Source organism: Ochotona curzoniae, unplaced genomic scaffold (genome assembly GCF_017591425.1).
Source record: "Ochotona curzoniae isolate NIBS_2020 unplaced genomic scaffold, NIBS_Ocur_1.0 contig_2688, whole genome shotgun sequence".
In the NCBI taxonomy this organism is placed as follows: Eukaryota; Metazoa; Chordata; class Mammalia; order Lagomorpha; family Ochotonidae; genus Ochotona; species Ochotona curzoniae.
In genome coordinates, this window is record NW_024465553.1 from 23,278,015 (window position 1) to 23,299,152 (window position 21,138).

Genomic DNA, 21,138 nt, shown 5'->3' on the forward strand with positions numbered 1-21,138 from the left:
CTCTTGTGTTTCCATATGAATTTTATCATTTTTTTTCCTGTCTCTGAGAAGTGTGTCCTTAGTATTTTGATTGGCATGGCATTTAATCTATAAATTTCTTTGGGTAATAAGGACATTTTGATATTAATTCTTCCATTGTAAATTAAAAAAATCTTTTTTGTTTATTTGCTTCTATTTCCTTCTTCTACATTTTAAAATTTTCAGTGTAGGGATTTTTTTTTCATCCTTGCTTAAATTTATTTCAAGGTATTTAAGTTTTTTATAGCCATTGTGGATGGGACTGCTGTTATAAGTTCTTTCTCAGTTATGGCATTGCTGTTTAAACAAAGGATTTTTGTTTTTGCACTTTAATTTCATATTCTTCAACTTTGCCAAACTCTTTTATGAGTTCCAAATGTTCTTGGTGTTTGTCATCTCACAGGCATAATCTGACTTCCTCATTTCCAATTTGTACCCCCCTATTGCTTGCCTAATAACTCTGGTTAAAACTCCAGAACTTCACCAAATAGACGGTGACAGCACACAGCTTTGTCTGGCTTCAGGTCTTAGCGGAAATACCTTCAACTTTTCCCTAGACAGTATGATGCTGGCAGTGGGCTTGTCCTATGTGGCCTTAATTGTGTTGAGGAATGCTCTTTCTATACCCAATTTCTTTAAGTGTGTGTGTGCGTGTGTGTGTGTGTGTGTGTGTGTGTGAGAGAGAGAGAGAGAGAGAGAGAGAGAGAGAGGGAGGGAGAGAAGACATTGTATTTTATCGAAAGCTGTCTCTGCAGGTATTGATATAATCATGGGTTCTCTATTCTCTATGTCTTAACGGATTTGAATGTGTTGACCATCCCTGTATCCCAGGTCTGAGGATGCCACATGCATGAACGGATCAAAGCGTTCCTGGGAATGGCCTTGCTCTCTTCTGCTTCCCCCCCCCCCCCTTGTGAGGACACACTGAAGCCACGATGGTACATTGATGCAATGAGCATCTTAGAATTAAACAGCGAACCTCTAGAATTCAATAAGAACAATTTTTATTCTTCATCTATTATTCAGTTTCTGGTATTCTGTTATAGCAGCCCAAAACAGACTAAGAGAGCCATCATCTTCTGTAAGCTACTCAATGGGGCAGTGATTCTGTCTTAGCATGACTGGATCCTCAAAGCCTAGTTCCGCACTGCGCTCCTAGGAGGACAAGAGAGTGATCCGCAGACAAGCCAGAATACCTTAGGAAAGGAGACCCTCCCTGCCTTCCCAGACACTTGCCTGACTGTGGGTGAAAAGACGTACTGAGGCTCACAGATATGTCAAGGTCAGCTGAGGGGTCAGCAACCACACCAGTCTTTTTTTCTAATCTTTAATTTTTATTTTTAATGATGTTTACATTGTTGATTAGGATGAGAAGGATTGAGGATTAGGGGAAAGTGGGTGTGATCCTTGTTTCCAATTTTTACATTTCTTCCTCCTGTATCTGGAGGGGAAGGGGAAGAAAAGGGAGGAAGCCATACCCAGCCTCCCAACCACCCTAGTACCTGGAGATGGGGAACGGTCACCCAACATCAAGCCAGGGTCCTGATGTGGTGCACATTCCGAGAGTTCTGCCCAAGTTGATCCCATGGAACGAAGGATGAGGAAACCCTTTCATTTGCCTGTCATCATTTGGCTCGGGTAGATATCCAATTTGCTCTGTTCTCCTTCCTCTGCCATAGCACCAGATGTCCTCTGCAGGCTCCAAGGGACTGCCATTGCCTCCATGTGTATCCGGGGCTGCCATCCACTGCTCCATCTCCTCACACCAGCCATTTGTACCAAACGCATGTAACATGAAGAACTGTTGTTATCTGGGTACCCAAGAGCACAGGAAGAAAATTCCGTGGTATCTCAGAGACAGCAACTATAGAAAGCACGAACTGGCACGACCCTAACAGGAGAGAGAAACCAGCAGCAAGTCAACAGGAAGGAGTAAGCCCCTACTTCCTAGTGTGGCGGTCTTTGTGTAGCAGCCGGAGGGGTGAATCAATGGAGCACCATCTGGCAAGGCAGGCAAGGTCTCAGCAGCATCCCATCTCTGGCATAAACAAAACGCAGTGTGAAAGGGTGGGTTTGGGGTGAGAGTGGAAAGCTGAAACACCAGAACAGCTTACCACGGTGCAGCTAGGGGAGTACAAGCTTTTCACTTCAGTTAAAACAGGAAGTTAATTGGAGTGCTTCTCTCAGCCTGTAATTGTTAGTTTATGCCTTTTCTTTCCTGCTTTAGCCTCCTTCTAGTGGTGAATCCAAAGCAACTGTTCTGTAATGTTTGCCAGCCAAACCCCACAGAGGCTGGCTGTATCCATCCAGATTTGAAGCAAGCAGCTGTAGGAGCTGCCAGAGGGATGCCACAGAGGTGCGAGCTATCAAGAAACTCTTTTCAGGAATAGCTAACTGCAAGGGATTTAATCACTGGCCCCTAAACCTAAGCGTGTTTCTTTTCCTAAACATTGTAACTCTTTAGTAAAAACAACCCAATTGGGTATTTAATTCCTGGTCTGACTGGCCAAAAAAAAAAAAAAAGAGAGAGAGAGATGCTATCTGACTGAACTGCTGATGACTCAGAGCCAAGCAAATGAAAACACTTCCTAAACTTTTAGGGAAAAAGAGAATTTTTTGGAAATACAAATGTTTATGGGGCAATAACATTTTTGAAACCTGTGCATTGCTTTTTATTTTCTTAAATGTGTATTGTCCTTAAGCTTTTGTGAAAATGCCTCAGATGAGAACAGGGAAATATCAGATGCCTTTTAGATGGAACCCACCCAGATCCAGTAAGAGACTGCACGTGAGCTGAAGGTTTCAGGAGCTGGAATCTCTGAGCCCTGGCTTGTGCATACAGGTTTTTTATGCTGCCCTGCAGAAGGCTTCTGTTTGGTCTTGCTTCTCCCCGATTCATTCCTGCCTCTCTCCTCCATCAAACCTCAACAGTGAAGAAACCATATGTCTTTTACGACAGGATGGCTTTTGTTGAAAAGTAAATTACAGTTCCAGCCCTGGTAAACATAGTCCCCGCCCGGCTGCTAGTTCTTTGCTCCATTCTATGCACTCTTTTTTTTTTCCTGTCTCCTGCATGTTCTGGTGGAGTCACACAGCTCCTGCCACATCCCTCACCACCTACTACTGACAGCAAAGACAATCCTTTCTACACCCACGCCTTCCACAAGGTATTATACGTGGAACTCCCATCTCTCTATCATTTGCACAGCAATATATGGAATAATATGTGGAGCTGACAATATATGTAGCCAAAAGTCCAAGAGGTATACCCGGGAGAAATTTTCACCATGGAAAGGGATGCCCTGACCTGAGGAAGCCTAGATTGTTCTAGAATCACAGTATGTACACAAGTTGCTGCTTGCAAGCAACATTTTCCAGAAGAACATGGGTTGTGGGAGCTTTGCTTTTTCATAATGCACAGCCAAATTAAGCAATAAATACATGTGTTGACACACGGAAGGATGCAATATTCAGCATCATCACTGAATATTATTTATGCTTCTGTGGTTTGATATGCCTGATTAGCAAGCAGGAATAGATTACTCCCTGGGGGTAAGCATTTGGTGCAGCATGGCTGTAACAGTCCCCTTCTGGTTACTGTAGCTCAAGTACCCGAAGGAAGGCTTTAGGGGAAAGGAAACAGTCCTTTTGGCTTACAGTTTGGAGGCTGAAAGTCAGAATTGGGCAACCCCATAACCTGGCCTCTGGCAGAGGCAGCTGCAGAACAATCTCACAGTGAGCCAGGAAACTAAGGCAGTTTGTGGGACTTCAACTCAAACAGCCAACTCTCCTTAGGTACCTAAACACTGCCCACCTGTCAGACCCCAGCGTTAGAGCAAACCTCCACACTTCATCTCATGATCATTAACTAAGACATCAGAGTCTGGGGGAGAGAAATGCTACTAAAACTATAGCAACGGTTAAGATTGTGTTTGGGATAGCCTCACCCCAAGGACAGCACACCTGAATCCACTGCTGCTCCCAGCTTTATGTCAACAAGTCAGCAGGGACTTGTTCCAGGCACAGGTCCCCGTGGGCTTTTGGGGAGGGAATCAGCAAATTCCTCTGGAATATAGTAAGTAAAAAGGTTAACCTGAAACATGAAAGTCAGTGTTGATGAGTATAAGACAGGTACTATATAGCAAGAGATTTAAAAGTATGAGTGCTCTGTGTTCCACTAATTCTTTCATGAATCTAACCTAGAAAGTAACTAGCAATGCTATTAAAGAGTATATAGAATATTCATGAAAATGATACTTACAGTAAAACTATTATAAACAAACTAAACACAGAAAAGATCAAACAGACCATGGTGTGTTCGTCTGTTAGACGATTATTTGATGCTTTACTAGGAAGACAAAAAAGGTGTCAGTGATATAAAACTTATTTTAAAAAATAAAACACACCACTACGTACCTCTGGGAATGTAATGTTGCAAATGAAATGAATGTAGTGACACAATGTGGTTTCCTTTTCTTCCTAACAGTCAAGACAATGTTGAGAGTCAGAACAGGCATTGTGTTCCCACGTTGTGAAAATTACATGTAGAAGGATGATTTACCATGCACTTGGCAAAAACAAACGAACAAACAAACAAACTCTGAAGCAGCCTTTAAAGTCCTCTAAACTTCTGTTGCTCAAAACTTGCACTCAGCGCTAGCTGGAATTCAGTGTTTTACCCAGGGCCCAAACCTCAAGATGAGGCTAAATGTAAGGCCCAAAGAGCTGAAGCTCCCCTCTTACACACACCCCTCCCTAGCCTCACCACCAAGCCACGGACCCTTGGCCGTGCTGGGAGTCCCAACTGGAACGTCAACAGCAACTTCCCCAGAGCTCTCCTCTCCTCCTTAACATTGAACTAGACTCCCCTTGGCATGGACTTTGCTGGGTCTTACCCTCTATTCAGAGTCTCTCTCTCTCTCTCTCTCTCTCTCTCTCTCTCTCTCTCTCTCTCTCACACACACACACACACACACACACACACACACACATCACCGCCCTCAGTGTCACCACTGCCTTCCCCAGTAAGGTTGTGAATCCGAGTCTCTGTAGGTTCCCAGGTCACAGTGACCAGACTTTTCAGAGCTCTACTGGAATCAGTATATGCATTGTCTCTTCTTCCTTCCTGCCTCATCCCCTCCTTTCCTTCTTCCCTCCCTCCTGTCCCTGATTCAGCCCTCAGCACCTAAGCATCAAGGGCCACAAAGTGACAATCCTCTTCTGAGACCAACTGTTTTAAGGCACACCCCCCAGTGATCTAAAGACCTTCCTCCAGATCCATCTCCTGTAGGTTCCGTATTTCAACAGCATCGCCCTCAGTGCCAGGCTTTTCGTACAAGGGCATCTGGGGGACAGTAGCATCACCTTTCCACGTGAAGTCTCTCAATGGCCTGATTGATTCATTCATTCTTATTCCAGAAGTCACTTCCTTTGTCCTGACTTCAGGCAATTACAGTGTGTTTGATACACAGTCATCCTGGCAGAAATTGGTCCCAGGACCCCCTGCCAGGCCTCCAATCATGTCTCTTATAAAGAGTTGTGTAATATTTGCATGCAATCCATGCACGTCGTCCCTTAGGCTTTGGATTACCTCTAATACCTAATCAATGTAAACAGTTGCTATTCTGTATTGTCTAGGGAATAATGGCAAGAAAAAAATTGTGTTTGGTGCAGATGTAATTTTCCCCAAATATTTTCAACCCACAGTTTGTTTAAACCACAGATGCAGACCCCATTGGTAGAGATGGATGACTGCATATCTTTTTGTTTATGAGTGGCATAAAAAGATGCAAATGAGTGATTTGTATGCCTGTATTTTTAATTGACATAAACAGCTTAGCACTGTGAATCTTCATCTGATTTTTTTTTCACCGACGGTTTTGTTTTACAATCCCCTTTATAGCAAGGTACCCACCACATCAGATGTTTCCAACTGCGACAGCCATAGGATGTACTTATCTAGCCTCCTCCACATTGACCACTCCACTTGCCAAGAGAAGCAGGTGCAGAGGGAAGTTGTTGTGCCCTTTCTCACTGCTGAGTGGCACCGTTTGGCCGGGGTGCACAGCTCTAAAGTACTGGCTGTCCCAGAAACATTACACACTAAAGAATGTGGATGTTCAATCTGCATGGCCTAAAATTTCTCCTATTTGCCAATCCTTACTAAGAAAAATTTTAGTTCTGGATCACACATTGAACTAGTGCTTATGCTGTGCTAATTCATAACAGAAATCAGCGCATCTTCTGTAAATGACCAGAGGATAAATATTTAGGCTTTGAGAGCCATAAGGGAGTTGTGTCAACTATTCAAATCTGTAGCTTTAGCATAAAAGGAACCACAGACATTATGTGAGTGAATGAATATGACTGTATTTCAATGAAACTTTATTTGTAAAAAGAAACACTGAGAGGTTTGATCATGTGTTGAATTTGTTTGTGAATCAGATCTGTCCATGGACCATGATGTGCCAGTTCCTGGTTTATAGCAACTGATGCTGTGGATGAGAAATAGATGTGTTTAATTCCGAGACTCCTCATTGTCTTACTGCCCGATCACTTCCCTTGATTTAGTATGAGATTGCCTGCCACGGAAACTGAAGTCATAAAACTCACTCTCCAACACGCTTTCCTCTCCTCTTCTCCCCAAAACATAGATATATCAAAGCCCGTGATGTCTGACTTATAGTACACATTCAATAAAAGCTTGTTGACAGAAAAAAACTCATATATACACACATTGAGGTTTTGCCTCCAAGGTCAACAGAGAACAGAAGAATTTCAGGTTCACAGCCCTCCTTACACAGGGCTCCTTCCTCCTCAGATTCACCTAGCCACAGACAGAAAATGCTGGAGGAAAGAATGCATTTGAATTGAACATGTGCAGGCTTTTTTTTTTCTTGTCACGAGTCCTCTAGCAATAAAATATAATGACGATCTAAGTCATGTTTGCATTAGGTATTATAAGTAATCGGAGATGACTTAATCATGTTGTGTTAGGTATTGTAAGTAATCTAGAGATGACATAAAGTGTATGGGAGGGTGTGTATAGGGTGTAGGTGATGACGCTACTGTATAGTGTATATATATGTATGACTTAGATATCTGCAGATGCAGGTGTTTTTGGCGAACTATTAAACCAATTCCCTGTGGAGACAAAGGGACAGCATCTAAAAAGCCACTCCCTGCCAACCTGTTTTCTCTGAGATGCCCCCCCTTGGTGGGGCAACTGCTTACACAGACACTCCAGGGACCAGCTACCAAAAAGCATTCTTGAGGCGGCCCAAAATGTTCCCCAGTATCTGTTTGCAAAACTTTCATTTCTTCCCTCTCCCCATTGCTTGAACACAGATCTACCATTGCATATTTTCACTTGTGGTGGATAATGCTCCTGGAGCCAGGAACCACCTAGCATGGGCATCCACCCATGGCTGCTGTGGGCAACCAGGAGAGGTCCTTTAACACTTGAAAGTAAAGTGACTTACTGTAAATATTGCAAATTTAAAAATTACTCATTGTGTGCACCCCCTTGTCTGGGCTAGAGAGAGCCTTCTGGCTCTGAAACAAGAGATGATCAGGAATGCTGACGTCATGGAATGAGCTACCAAGACCTAGGTAAGTGAGGATGAAAACAGAACTCTGCTTATCTCAGCCTTGGTGAGCCCGGAATCCCTCACTGCCCAATGTGCATTCTCCACGTAATGGGAAATCCTGAACACCTTTGTTTAACTTTAAGAACCTAGAGGGTTAGGCTTTCTATTAATGAGCCTAGAAATGCAGTGGAAGTTGACTCAAGTCTTTGGACCCCTGCATCCACATAGGGTACTCTCACAGAGCTCCAGGCTTCAAGCTTTGGTCCTGCTAAGCTCTTGCCATTGCAACCCTTTCTAAAGTGAACCAGTGAGAAGATCTCTTTCTGTGTATCCATCTCTCTCTGTCATTTCATCTGTTTCTCTGTAGCTCTGCCTTCCAAATAAACACATGAATATAGATTTTTAGAGGTTATTGGAGAGTAGGGTATTCCATATCAAAGCGCCTGGATTCAATGACCCAAGGCTCTGTTCCCAATTTCATCTTTCTGCCATTATGGACCCCAGGGATAGCAGGGATGACTCAAATAGTTGGTTCTTGCTACTCAACATGGAAAACCTGGATTTTGTTACTGACACCTGCTTGTGACCCAGCCACAGTCATGGAAGGAATTTGGTGTGTGCATAAGGAGGTAGGAGATCTCTCTTCCTTTGTTAACTAAATAAATAAAATCTGTAGGATGGAAGTTAGCAGAGAAGACAAGCCAGCAGCTGCTGATCTGTGTCCTGGCTGCCCCACTTCCATTCCAGCTCCCTACTTGTGACCTGGGAAAGCAATAGAGAACAGCCCAAAGCCTTGGGACCCTGCACCTGCATGGGAGACCCAGAAGAATCTCCTGGCTCCTGGCTTCGGATTGGCTCACCTCTAGCCATTGCAGCCACTTGGGAAATGAACCAGCAGATGGAAGATCTTTCTGTCTCTCCTTCTCTCTGTAGATCTCCGTTTCTGATCAAGATAAATAGATGTGTATGCTTTTTAAGTTGTTCTCGCTCTCGTTCTCTCTCTCTCTCTCTCTCTCATACACACACACACACACACACACACACACACACACACACACACAGAAACTCCATACTGAATTACATTTGATTGCTTTTCTCTTGTTGATCTATCCTATGTTAGATCTAGCCTATGTAATGATCCTAAGTCAGGTAGAAAGAAAGGATGTTCACCACCCTCCACTTGCCAATCTGCAGCCACTCTTTGGGGTCACTTTTGACCACGATATATAATATCCTAGCAATTCCCTTAGTGAATTAAAGAAACCTATTGACATGCATTCATTTTATATTTCTGTGAGAGTCCTGTTGACTTTTTCAAAAAAATCTGTTGCTTGTCAGTTTTGGAAATCTTCCATCAGTGTGTCCACCAATTGACCAGATAGAACAAGGGAGACGCAGAAGCCTAGCTACGCAAATCCTTGATTCTCCGAAGTGAACCTGAAGTACCATTAGAAGTCGGTGGACTGTTTCTCTAGAATGTTCTTCCTCTGCAGCAGTTGGGTGAGGGTTCACTTGCTTGTTCATTCATTTGCTTTGGTTGTGGCTGAGATGTTGTCACTGCCCAGAGGTGGTAGCAATGTTCGTGCATTTGGGTTTGTGCTCTCATCATTTCTTGACCTCTGCCAATGGAGGAATAAAAGTGCTTCATCTACTTTCCGGTAAAGAAAAGGATAACAGATATTTGCTTGGCGAGTTTCATTTGAGGATTTGTCTATTTTGAGCTCAAAGAGTGCTGGGCTCCCCAGGAAGGACACCAGCTCTTTGCTATGGGAACCAGTGGCTTTTGTGCTTCTGTGCCTCTTACATCTCTAAACCTGAGGCTAAAATTGTAGCTTTTCGGGTCTGCACCCCGCCTTGACCTTGTGCTGACTGAATTTGGAGTTGTTCCCTACCTTGAGAAAGTATTCACCAATGAACTATAAAGTATTTTGAAGAAGTTGTATTCTGATTGACTCAAAGAGATAAATAAGTGCTTATATAAATCCAAAATTCCTAAAGCTTTCATAAAATGAGGGGTTTTGAGGTTCAATACTTTGGGTGTACAACACTAAAAATTCTTCCAGGAGCAGCTTAAGATACTGTATGTCAAACTTCTAGTCTGGAGCCCAGCACCATAGCTTAGTAACTAAACCTTTGCCTTACACGTCTCAGGATCCCATATGGGCGCCGGTTCATGTCCTGGATATTCCACTTCCCATCCAGCTACCTGTTTGTGGCCTGAGAAGGAGGTAAAGGATGACCCAAAGCTTTGCGACCCTGCACCTGTACAAGAGACCTGGACGAAGCTCCTGGCTCCAGGCTTCATATTGGCTCAGCTCTGGTCGTTGTAGGTCACTTGGGGAGTGAATCATCAGATGGAAGATCTTCCTCTCTGTCTCCTCCTCTCTGTATATCTGCCTTTCCAATAAGAATAAATCTTTAAAAAAATACTTCCATGTTTTGTCAATCCAATTTATAGGAATTACATAACATGATGGATTTAATGATTTATGGCTCTTCAAGTTTGCTTTATATGAGCGAAGTTAAATGTTTTGCATTTTATTTTTCTTTATAATGTTTGCCTATTTTCCTGTTAGACTATGGTCTTTTTTTTTTTTTACCATGATTTGCTGAATTCTTCATTTAGCTACACTATTAAATCTTTTACTGTAATGTAAATTAATAATGTCTTGTCCCGGCTAGCACCATGGATTAGCAAGCTTGTCTACCACCTGCAAAGCTGGCATCCCCTGTGGGTCCCAGTTAAGTCCCAGCTGCTCCACTTCTGACCCAGCTTCTTGCTAATGGCCTGGACGTAGGGGGAAAGCATTGGAGAAAGGCCCAGGTACATGGCTTCCTACATTCTCATGGGAGACCTAGGAGAAGCTCCCGGTTTCCAGCTTCAGACCAGCTCTGCTCCTGCTGTTGCAGCCATTTGGAGAGTCAATCTGTAGATGGAAGATCTTTCTCTCTCTCTCCCCCTTCTCTTTTTTCTTTCTGTACCTCTATCTTTAAAATAAACAAATCTTTAACCAAAAAAAAGCACCTTAAAAACAGTAAGGGCCCAGCACAGTAGCCTAGCAGCTAAAGTCCTTGCCTTGCACACTCCAGGATCCCATGTGGGTGCTAGTTCTAGTCCCAGCAGCCCCGCTTCCCATCCAGCTTCCTACTTGTGGCCTAGGAAAGCAGTCGAGGATGACCCCAAGGCTTTGGAACCCTGCACCCAGGTGGGAGACCTGGAAGAGACTCCGGGCTCCTTGCTTCGGATCGGCACAGCTGCAGCCATTGAAGCCACTTGGGCAGTAAATCATCAGGCAGAAGATTTTCCTCTCTGTCTCTCTTCCTCTCTGTATATCAACTTTACAATAAAACTGAATAAATCTTTTTAAAAATTGATAAAACATTAAACTAGAAAGAAGAAATGCCTAAAACAATCTAGGTTCGCATAATTAAATATTTGGCAAATAAGACTGATTCGGTGTTTGATTTATTAAAGCACTTGTCTTGTATGAGCTCTCCCACTTCAATGTAATAGAAATATGCATTTTATTCTACAAAGGTCTACTTTTCTTCCGTAGTTACTGGATAAAAAGTAACATTATCCTCACATAATACAAGTTTATGTTAAACCAATTCAAAACATGATTTTTCACAACTTTATTTCATGAATAATTACATTTTATAACATGCCAACTTAAAGATAATTTCCAAGTTCCCTAGGTAGCTTAAGACTTTGAACTGATGTCACTTTAGCTAATTCAAAGATAACTGTATTTTAGCAGATACTTCTTTTAGTAAGCTAAGATACTATAAAGCATAGTTAAGTACATACTCGAGGGGGTCTTCATCTCCAGAGAATATTCAACTTTTCTCCTTTAAGAACAGGTAGAGAGATGTGCATGGCTGTAGAAACTGCATTCATGCACTTTGCAAGTTTGTTACACAGCTGGGGCTGCGGTGTGCTAGAAACTTCTAAGTTACCCAGTCTCCCATCAACTTTTGCCTATGAATGAGAAGTCAGTCACTTTGGCTGAAAGTTATCATCAATATGCGTGATCGCAGGCACAATTAGGCGCAGTAGTAACTGCGAAATTCTGCTGTGTACATGTGATTTAGGATTTTAAAGGGCAGAGTACTTTTATCCAGCATCGGCAGTCCTCCAGCTCTTTGATCTCTAAACTGCATTGCATCCGCAGAACTTGCCGCGGATCCCAAGAGATGTCTGTTTTAGCGGGTTATTAACCATCAGTATCATAACTAGATGTTAGAACTGAGAATTTGAAAAAAAAAATCTTCTCTAATCTTCCTTGAAGATAGCAAATCACATGTTTACATAACCCACATCTTGAAACCGGAGGTTCTCTGTGGGCATCCTGAGCTATCTCCTAACGTATAACGTCAGTTTGGTAGGCAACTTGAAAAGCAAAGTTTAGTAGGTGAATTCTACTTGCCACTCTGGTAACTCAAGCTGAAAAAAAGGATGCAATGTCCCAAGATCTCGGCCCAGTCTGTTGCATGCTGATGGGCGGGCCTCCTGGTTACTGATGAATGCGTTTGCTTACAGCAGAAGTTGTCACTCTTTGCTTTCTGCAAATGTGGCTGGCACAGAAACGTATTCGTCAGTTTCCTTCTCTGTAAAGACCATTTACTTTACAGAATGAATTTTTTTTTCTGCCTAGACAATAAAAAGTCTGTGTCTTAGAATAACGATCTTTGTTTTATATTGACTTTACAAAGTCCTTGAATATTGAAGGGAGGAAAATAATGATTCTTTGTCATTGCATTGCCATCCAAGTGTGCTGTTAGATGTTTTATTGTGTTTTTGACTAAATAGGTAATTAAACATTGTTTCTCAGACACTGGAATGCCCATGCTCCCCTGACAACTTGCTTAACTTAGCCTTCCGAAATAGGATATCAAATACAAGAAAATAAAATTTTAGAAATATAGGGTTTCTTTGTATTCAAAAACAGTTTTGAGTTCTTTTAAGGAATCACACTGGGGGAAAAAAAATCACAAATTTGCCTTTTCTTTGTTTTAGAGAAAAGGAAACGTTGGAAATAATAAGTGAGCTCATTTTGTGTATAACTCCTGTAAGTACCTCGTGAGAAGAACAATTGGAGAAGCCACTCAGTTGTCCCTGGTTTTGAGACAAACATGTCAAGAATTACATGCTCCAGAGCGTGTTTAAACTAGTGGTCGAGAAGTCCACATCCTAGACACGAGTAGCTGGCGCTCCGGCTCCTCACTGCAGCTTCCTGTTGTTGCAAACCCTTGGAGGCAGCAGTGATGGATCAGATCATTGAGTTTCTGCAATTCGTCCTGGATTCCACAATCACATTTCCAGCTCCCAGCTTGGACACCAGCCTCGCCCGCTGTGGCAGGCAGCTGAGCGGTGAACCAGCCCATGGGCAGTGGATCTCTGGCACATGTGCACGCGTTCCATCCTCACTCCACACAACTTCTCTCTCAAATAAATAAACACATTTAAACTTTTTTTCTTCTATTTTATTTTAACTTTTATTATACAATTCTGTAGGTTCTGGGATTTCCCTTACCCCCTTCCTAAAATCCCTCCCTCTCACCGATTTCCCCCATATTATTATAATAGCATAGTCCTTCCTACACAGTCATAAGTCCATTATTCTGCTATTTAAGTGTATCCTGACATGGTGGGTACAGAAAATGGCAGACAGTCAGCATTCTGTTGTCAAGATGTATCCAACAGTTTCACTGAGAGTCCATCTTTGATTTGATAATAGAGATGCATGCTACATTGTAACTTCACATCTGCATGTGATAGTCTACTATATAGCTACTACACATTCCCTTAAATGCAAAGCCATAAAGCAAATCAACAACAGGAATAAAGTTTTAAAAGTTTACAACACCATGGAGTTAGATAACACACGACTGAGTGACCAATGTGTCGATGAAGAAACGAAAGAGAAAACAAAAAATGTTCTTAGAGAAAATGATGCTACTGTATGATCTATGAGTCAGTGAAGAACTCGATAAGAGAAAATAAACTGCTTTGAAGAGATGAAAATAACAAAAATGCCAAAACCCAGGAGTTGCAGCAAAAACAGTATTGAAAGGGCTATTAATCTTATGATTTGCCTGAAGGTTGCCTTATGTCAGAGAAAATATATGGTGCTTGTCCTTTTGGGATTGACTTATTTCACTGGACATGATGGTCTCTAGTTGGGACCATTGGTTGCAAATGGTAGAATTTCATTTTTAATGGCTGAGTAGTATTCCATGGAGTAGACGCGCCATGGTTTCTTTATCCACTCATCTTTTGATGGACATCTGGGTTGTTTCCGTGTTTTTTGCTATTGTAGATTGTGCTGCTGTAAATACAGTATTACAGATCCCCTTCTCATGTACAGATTTCACTTCTATTGGGTATATTCCCAGGAGTGGGATAGCTAGGTCACATGACAGGTTTATTTGCAATTCTCTGAGCACTCTCTTTACCGGCTTCCGTAATGGTTGTACTAGCCTGCACTCCCACCAGCAGGGAAGGAGGGAACCTTTCTCCCCATATCTTCACCACCAAGTGTTGTTAGCAGAATTCTGAAGTATAGGCCAACCTCACTGGAGTTAGGCGGAACATAATTTTTTTAATTGCATAGTTTTGGGAAGTCCTTGGGATATTCTCAGTGTTGAGTTTCCATAATGCGTTTTCACTTCAGGGAAACCACTGATCAAAACTGTTAAGAAAGAATTCCTTTCAGGCCCAGCGTGGTAGCCTAGTGGTTGGAGTCCTAACCTTGCATATGCCATGATCCCATATGGACACCAGTTCTAATCCTGGAGGCCCTGCCTCCCATTCAGCTCCAAGCTTGTGGCCTGGGAAAGCAGTCAAGGATGGCCCAAAACCTTGAGACCCTGCATCCGCGTGGGAGACTCAGAAGAAGCTCCTGGCTCCTGGATGCTGGCAGATGTAAGCAAGGACTTTAGCCACCAGGCTCTGGATCTGGACCCAAAAGCTGGTGTGTTTAAAAAGTCCAGTCTCAGCTTTATGAGAAAGGACTATCCTAAGTACTCCTGCCTACTTGAAGTTTTACCTTCTGTGGTTTTAATTACCTCACCATTGTCTGAAATACTAAATGGAAAATTCTAGAAACTAACTCCTAAATCTTAAATGACTGTTACTACATTATATTTATTATAATGATCCTATTATGTTACTGATTATAAGAGACTATTTGTTAATCTCGTATTGTGTCTAACCTATAAATTAAACTTCACATCAACATAAAAGAAAAATGTCCTAAATGTGGGGCTCAGTATCACCCACAGTTTCAATTCTTTATAGGCATATTGGAATGTGTCTGCTGTGGGAAAGGGGGTGCTGACTGTATCAATATTGCAAGAAAAAAACTCAAATAGTTTTCTGAGGTCATCTCTCTCTTCAACCTCGTAGACTACACCAGTGCTTAAGTCAAGATTTCCAGAACTGCTTCCACTGAGAAGTGGTGTCGCGAGAGATTTGGAAAACACAAGAGCCAGAGGACCAAGAATGACTTACAGGGCTGAAAAAAATTAATGAGGGAAATTTTATTATGGTTTTCTGGACTGTTGTTGATTTTGTTTTAATATTCCTTTTCCTGAATCTATAAGAAAGCCGTCTCTTTCCTTCCTTCACTTCTACAACCCAGAACAATTTAGTAAACTGTGCTTTTGTACACTGAAATGAAACAAATTTCATAATCTCTGATTCTTACTCAGTGCCCAGAATCTAGAAACTCGGAAACAATTGCCTCATTTTTCATGACAATAGAATTAGCTTGAGTCATGTTGGTGAAGAGTGGGTCCTCATTTCACCGTGATATAATTGGACAAATTGGTTGGGCAATCGAGGTCTTGCATGAAATGTCATTTTTGAGAATGGTGCTTCTCCAATGAGTTATGATGGCCACTCAGTCTGAACCTAAGACCAGCCTTGTTTACGGAGCGAACGCCTGCAGAGAGCCCAGCCCGTGCCCCCAGAAGGGCGTAGTCCAGCAGACCAGGATCTGAAAGAAGTTTGGGGACCTTAAGGGAGGATACGTTCACTCCAATTCAAATACTTCAGGTGTAATTTGGGACAGCAAATTTCTTGGGATTGGTTTCCTAATTCCAAAGTGATTAATTAACAAAGGACTTTAAATCCATCCAAGATGACTTATGAAACATTTTAGAAGTTAATTTTGTGATATTAGTAGTTGCTCAATACTGTATCACTCAGGATTTGCAAATATTTGCAATCTTAAGGAAGACTATATGTTAATTAACATACTCACATCTCTGGAAGCGGGCCAAACCTAATTGAAAGCAGTTCTTATTCTGTGATCAAGAATTGTGTCTTTGGGATTATATAATCAATCGTATCAGGACCGGGGGAGGGGGAGGAGTTTAAAAAATTGTAAAGAAATTAGAAACATACCAAAAAGTGTCAAAAAGATTGCTGAATATTTGTCCTGATAAACTATGTGCTGGCTATAGTATTCCCAGAGCAAACTTTGGTTTATCTGATTTTCTGTATTTTAAACCTTCCATTGTTGAGCCCTGATACTTTGATACAGTTGGTTAGGTGTATTTTGTGACATTGTAGCTCTCATAGGTTCAAGTCCCAGCTGCTCTACTTCTGCAGTGGGGGATGGTCAGGCAGTGGGGGATGGTCAGGGTCCCTGGGTCCCAGGTGATGGAGTTCCTGGCTCCTAGCGTCACCCTGGCCCAGACCTGACTAGACAGTCATTTAGAGGAAGGACCCAGTGGACAGAAGATCTCTCTCTCTCTCTCTCTCTCTCTCTCTCTCTCTCTTTCTCTCTTTGTCTCTGCCTCTGTATTACTCTGCCTTGTAAACAAATAGTCAATAAATCTTCTCTATGAAAAGAAGTAAAAAATTTTTTTTACTTAAAAAACTCACTCCCATTCTCTTTGAGCTATTTGACTCTGTCCAGTACAAAATTAAATCATAGCAGCACAAACAATTCTGATCTAGAAACATGCAAATTAATCATGTTTGGTGGAGAAATAATTAATCCATGTGCATTATGAAAAGAACTAGTTCGGCATTTCTCTGTACAATTCTTCCATGATCTACACACATCTCCACCCGAATTCCTCTTTGAAATAGCTGTTATATGTTACTTCTTTATCAACAATTAGATACATAAACAAAATATTTAACACAATTTCATTTCATATATTTATGTGATAGACATGGATTTATTTTCAAAAACTCTGTTCATGTATTAAACTCCTTACTTTGTGTGGTACAAACCATTATGCTTATCTTTTACCTATAATTATACAAGAGCGAAAATGCTAAAAGTTGACTTGTTGATGTAACGTTAGTCTAGTAAGCCATCAATTAAGTATTTATTAGGCACGTCTTCCTCTCCTGGAGCTAATCATTTACTTTTAGTTTTCAAACACTCTTTGTAGGCATCTGACAGCTCTTCAGCCCCAGACACTGTGCTAATAGATCAAAAATAACTGTATAGTCAATAAAAATTCACGAATGAGTACGTTACAAAAAAAAATCTATCATTTTGATGGCACTTCTCAAATGCCATGCACTCATGTATATTCTAGAAATAAGAAATTCAGTATAAGAAGTAGACTAGCTAGGAAGGCTTGTTGGAAAGCCCTGCTGACCTTGTCCCTGGTTAAGAGGGCATGTTGTTGCAAAGCGCAATGTTCAGGGCTCTAGGATTTCAGGATAGGCTGGCTGGAGGATAGCCCTGTTCCTGTCAAAAGCCCTGAATGCTTGCTCACATTATTTAAACTATTAAAATAAGAACATGAATACCATCAACCCTAAAAGTTCCGGAAAGGAAAGTGAGATAGTAAGCATCACAAGCATGATCCCTTGGTGACACAGAGGACACGGCCAGGAATCCGCTGTCGCCGTCCCATTAGCCACCAGATCCCTGCTCCTCTGTGCCTCTTCCACAGCCTCTGAACAAGTGAGGACAGCAGACAGTGAATTAAGGAGTAGGCATAATCATTTACATTTGAAGAAAACTCTTTTCACATCACTATGGAACAAGTCTTTTGAAGCCACTGTTCCTGCTAGGACAGGAGGTGGACTAAGTTGGGATAGCCCATGGTGCAAGATCTAGCAATGGGAGAGGTTCTGATGGAGGAGCTTGGGCAACTCCTCTGTCAGGACACAGTCCCCACAAGAACCATGATAGGGAACAGCCTGGAAAAGGCCAGCGATTTGTACCTACGGGCATACATTTGGCACAAGTCAGGGGCGAACCAGGCTGGACCAGTTCATATGACCCGCTGGCAAATCCAAGCACCAGCGTGTGGGTCAGGCTGGGTTGGGTCGCGATACTAACCAGTTACATGAGGGTCAGAACTGGCTGCCGGCTGGGCTGGGCTGGGCTGTAACCCCTGCCAGCTTGAACTGAAATTAGGGTTGTGTTGGGCCTAGCCAGGTTACAGAACCCACTGGCAAATGGCAAGGTGAGGTGGGCCATGCCAGAGTGGACCACAGCACCCAAACAGCACACATGAGACCTGTGTAGGTGGAGAGAAGTTGAAGCCAGTAGGGGGGCTGTGGAGAATTCCCCTGCTAGACCACCACTCCTACTGGAGAGCGTGAGTTGGGATGGGGCTAGACCAGGCCTGGCAGAGCTATACCACTTGTTGGCCTCTTGTGAGCTGGGTAAGGGAAATCCCAGGTTGGGTGACTATTCCTTCTGGTGCATGCATAAATCAGATTGGATAAGGGTTGGTTGGGGTTTGCTGCAGCATAAGTGGGAAGATGCTGGTACTGGGGGCAAATTCTGTCAAGTTAAGCTGCAGAACCACCTGGAGAATACAAGATCCGGGAGTAGGAATGAACCCAGTAGGGAAACAATGAACACCTCCCTCTTGGGTTGCAACTCCACCTGGTGAGCATGAGAACCAGGACCGGGACAAACATGGCTACACAGAGAGGCTACATGTCTGTGCTGGATAGTGGGGCTAGCTGGGTTGAACTAGGCTTCAATGCCCATTGATATGTATGAGAGCTGAATGGGATGTGGGACAGACTAGACCAGTCTGTTGTACATACTGGCAAGCACAGGAACCAGGACAGGAGGTGGGCCTGGTGGGGGTTATCGTGGGTAGCTCTAACTAAGTTGCAGCTCCTACTGATGTATGTGAAGGCTGAGTGTGTGGTGGGCAGGATCAGGCTGGGCTACAACACCCATTGGTTTGTGCAGAAGGCAGGGCTGGAGGCAGAACTGACCTGGCAAATATAACCACCAGCATTTGCCTAAGCTGATTGGGGCGACACACTGTGTCAGATCCTGTATTGGCAAGCACACACAAGAATCAGGTCTGGGATCACCGCAGACGGAGTTTCTATGGGGATCCCCCAACTGAGTCACTGGACTCAGAACCCCAACCATGGAGAAAATTGCAGGTCTGTCCACGAAGTGCATGTGTCAGAGCTGGGCCTTCTCAATGACTTAGATGGAGCAGTGGACAGCATATCCAGGTGCCCATGGAGGATATGGCAGTACATTGGAGTCTGCAGAGAATACCTGGTACCACAACAGACGATGGAGGATAAAACAAATTGATCAACTACCCCAGCCAAGTGTTGGCAGTGAATATTTGGAAAAATGGAAAGTCTAGGGTGGATTATGTCAACCAGTGGATTCTGGAGCAATTTTATCATGCTTGGAGTGGAAAGGTCGGCAGTAATTCGAAACTGTTGAATTGTCGAAACCTCATGAGCAGGACCCTAGAGCATGCCCCACGACAGGGACCCTGGGGTGGTGTCAGGTGGCTGTCCTCCATCCCAGGGTGCAGAGGTGTTTAAGAGGCTGAGTGTGGCTTCTCTGCTTGTCTCCCCCACCGCCCCAGGAAGGGAGAAAAGAGAATGGCGATCTCACCCACCTTCCTGCAGCCCTTGACACTTATCACCCTTTCTTGATGTAAAAATCATCAAAAATAAAAATAATTAATAATTTTTAAAAGTTTGGAAAAAAAAAAACCATTTGCTTTTCCAGGTGTTTTAAGAGAAAATGAGCTGATATATGAAAACCCAAACCCAGTGCCTGACCTGAACAGGCTCCTAAGCAGCAGCTAGGTTGGTTAGGGGTGAGATGGGGTAGCAATGATCTGAACCAGATACAGAGAAGATGGGGAATGAATGATGAGCTCTGCAGCAAGTACAGAGAGATCAGAGATAACAGCTTCCGGTCTGATCTGGCACTTTACCTTAGAATCAGCAGGGCCAGGAACTCAGAAGGAAATATGGACAATCTTTGTGGAAGCATGGAGTTAGTTTCCGCCCAACAATAACACAGCTGCCTCTCCAAGCAGTGAAGTAACAGGCTTGACATGAGGAACCCCATCGCAGGTGAGTTACCCCCGCCCACACACACTGGTGAGATTGTGACCTGGTTGAGAACACCACAGCTGCCTGAGAGAATGCTTGAAACCCTGGCGAGGCTTTTCAGGCATGACCAGGAGAAAAATAATTTTCACCTGCTACAAACATCAAAGCCTCGCAAAGTTAGTGATTAGTAATTTATCATCCATAGGATAGTTCTGCATTAGCTCACTGTGTGAGCTCGGTACTCCCTAACCCCCTCCCAATTTGTCTTTTTGCCTTTATATACAGCTCCACCCTGCACTGCTCTGCAGGTCAGGGTGGAGCTGTTCCCTCTGCTCCACTGACGATAAAGGACTCTCCAATCAGTGCGTGGAGCAACCTTGTGTTGGCTTGCTGGGCTACAATGAGCATACATTATCACGTACACATTGTTCCGGGATGAGCATCTGGCTTAGCAGTTAAGATGTGAGTTAAGACATCAGAGCGTGTGGACTTTATTCCAGCCTCTGGATCCTGCATCCATCTTTTTGCTGATGCAGACCCTGAGAGCAGCAGCGATAGCTCAACTTGTTGGGTCCTTACCACCTAAATGAAAGATCTGCATTGAGTCCATGACTCCTGCCTTTAGCCTCAACCCAGTCCCAGCTGTTGTGGACATTTGGTGAGGAAACCAGAAGATGGAACATCTGTGTCTCTTCCTCTCAGATAAAATCATGAAGAAGCAGTTGATGGGGTAGGCATTGTGATATAGCAGCTTAATGTACCACTTGAAAGGCAGGCATCCCATACAGGTTCCTGTTTGTATTCTGGCTGCTCCATTTTCAATCTAGCTCCCTGCTAATGATCCTGGGAAAGCTGCAAAAGATGGCCCAAGTACTTGGGCCCCTAAATCCACATGGGAGACTCAGACGAAGCTCCTGGCTGCTGGCTTCAGCCTGGCCCAGTGTTGGATGTTGTGGCCATGAAGAAAATAAATCATCTGATGGAAGATCTCTCTTTCTCTCTGACTCCTCTCTGAAATTTTCATAGATAAGTAAAATCTTTCAAAATAAAAAGCAGAAAGGGGGAAAACCAAAGACAACACAAAAAATTTTCTCGGGGGACTTATGGACAGAAATCTGGTCTTGGACAGATGTGAGACCAATGGATCTCTGTCCAGGAGAAAAAAGAAATGTGGTTGTTTTTCAAGAAGCATTCTCCTTCCAGGCATTG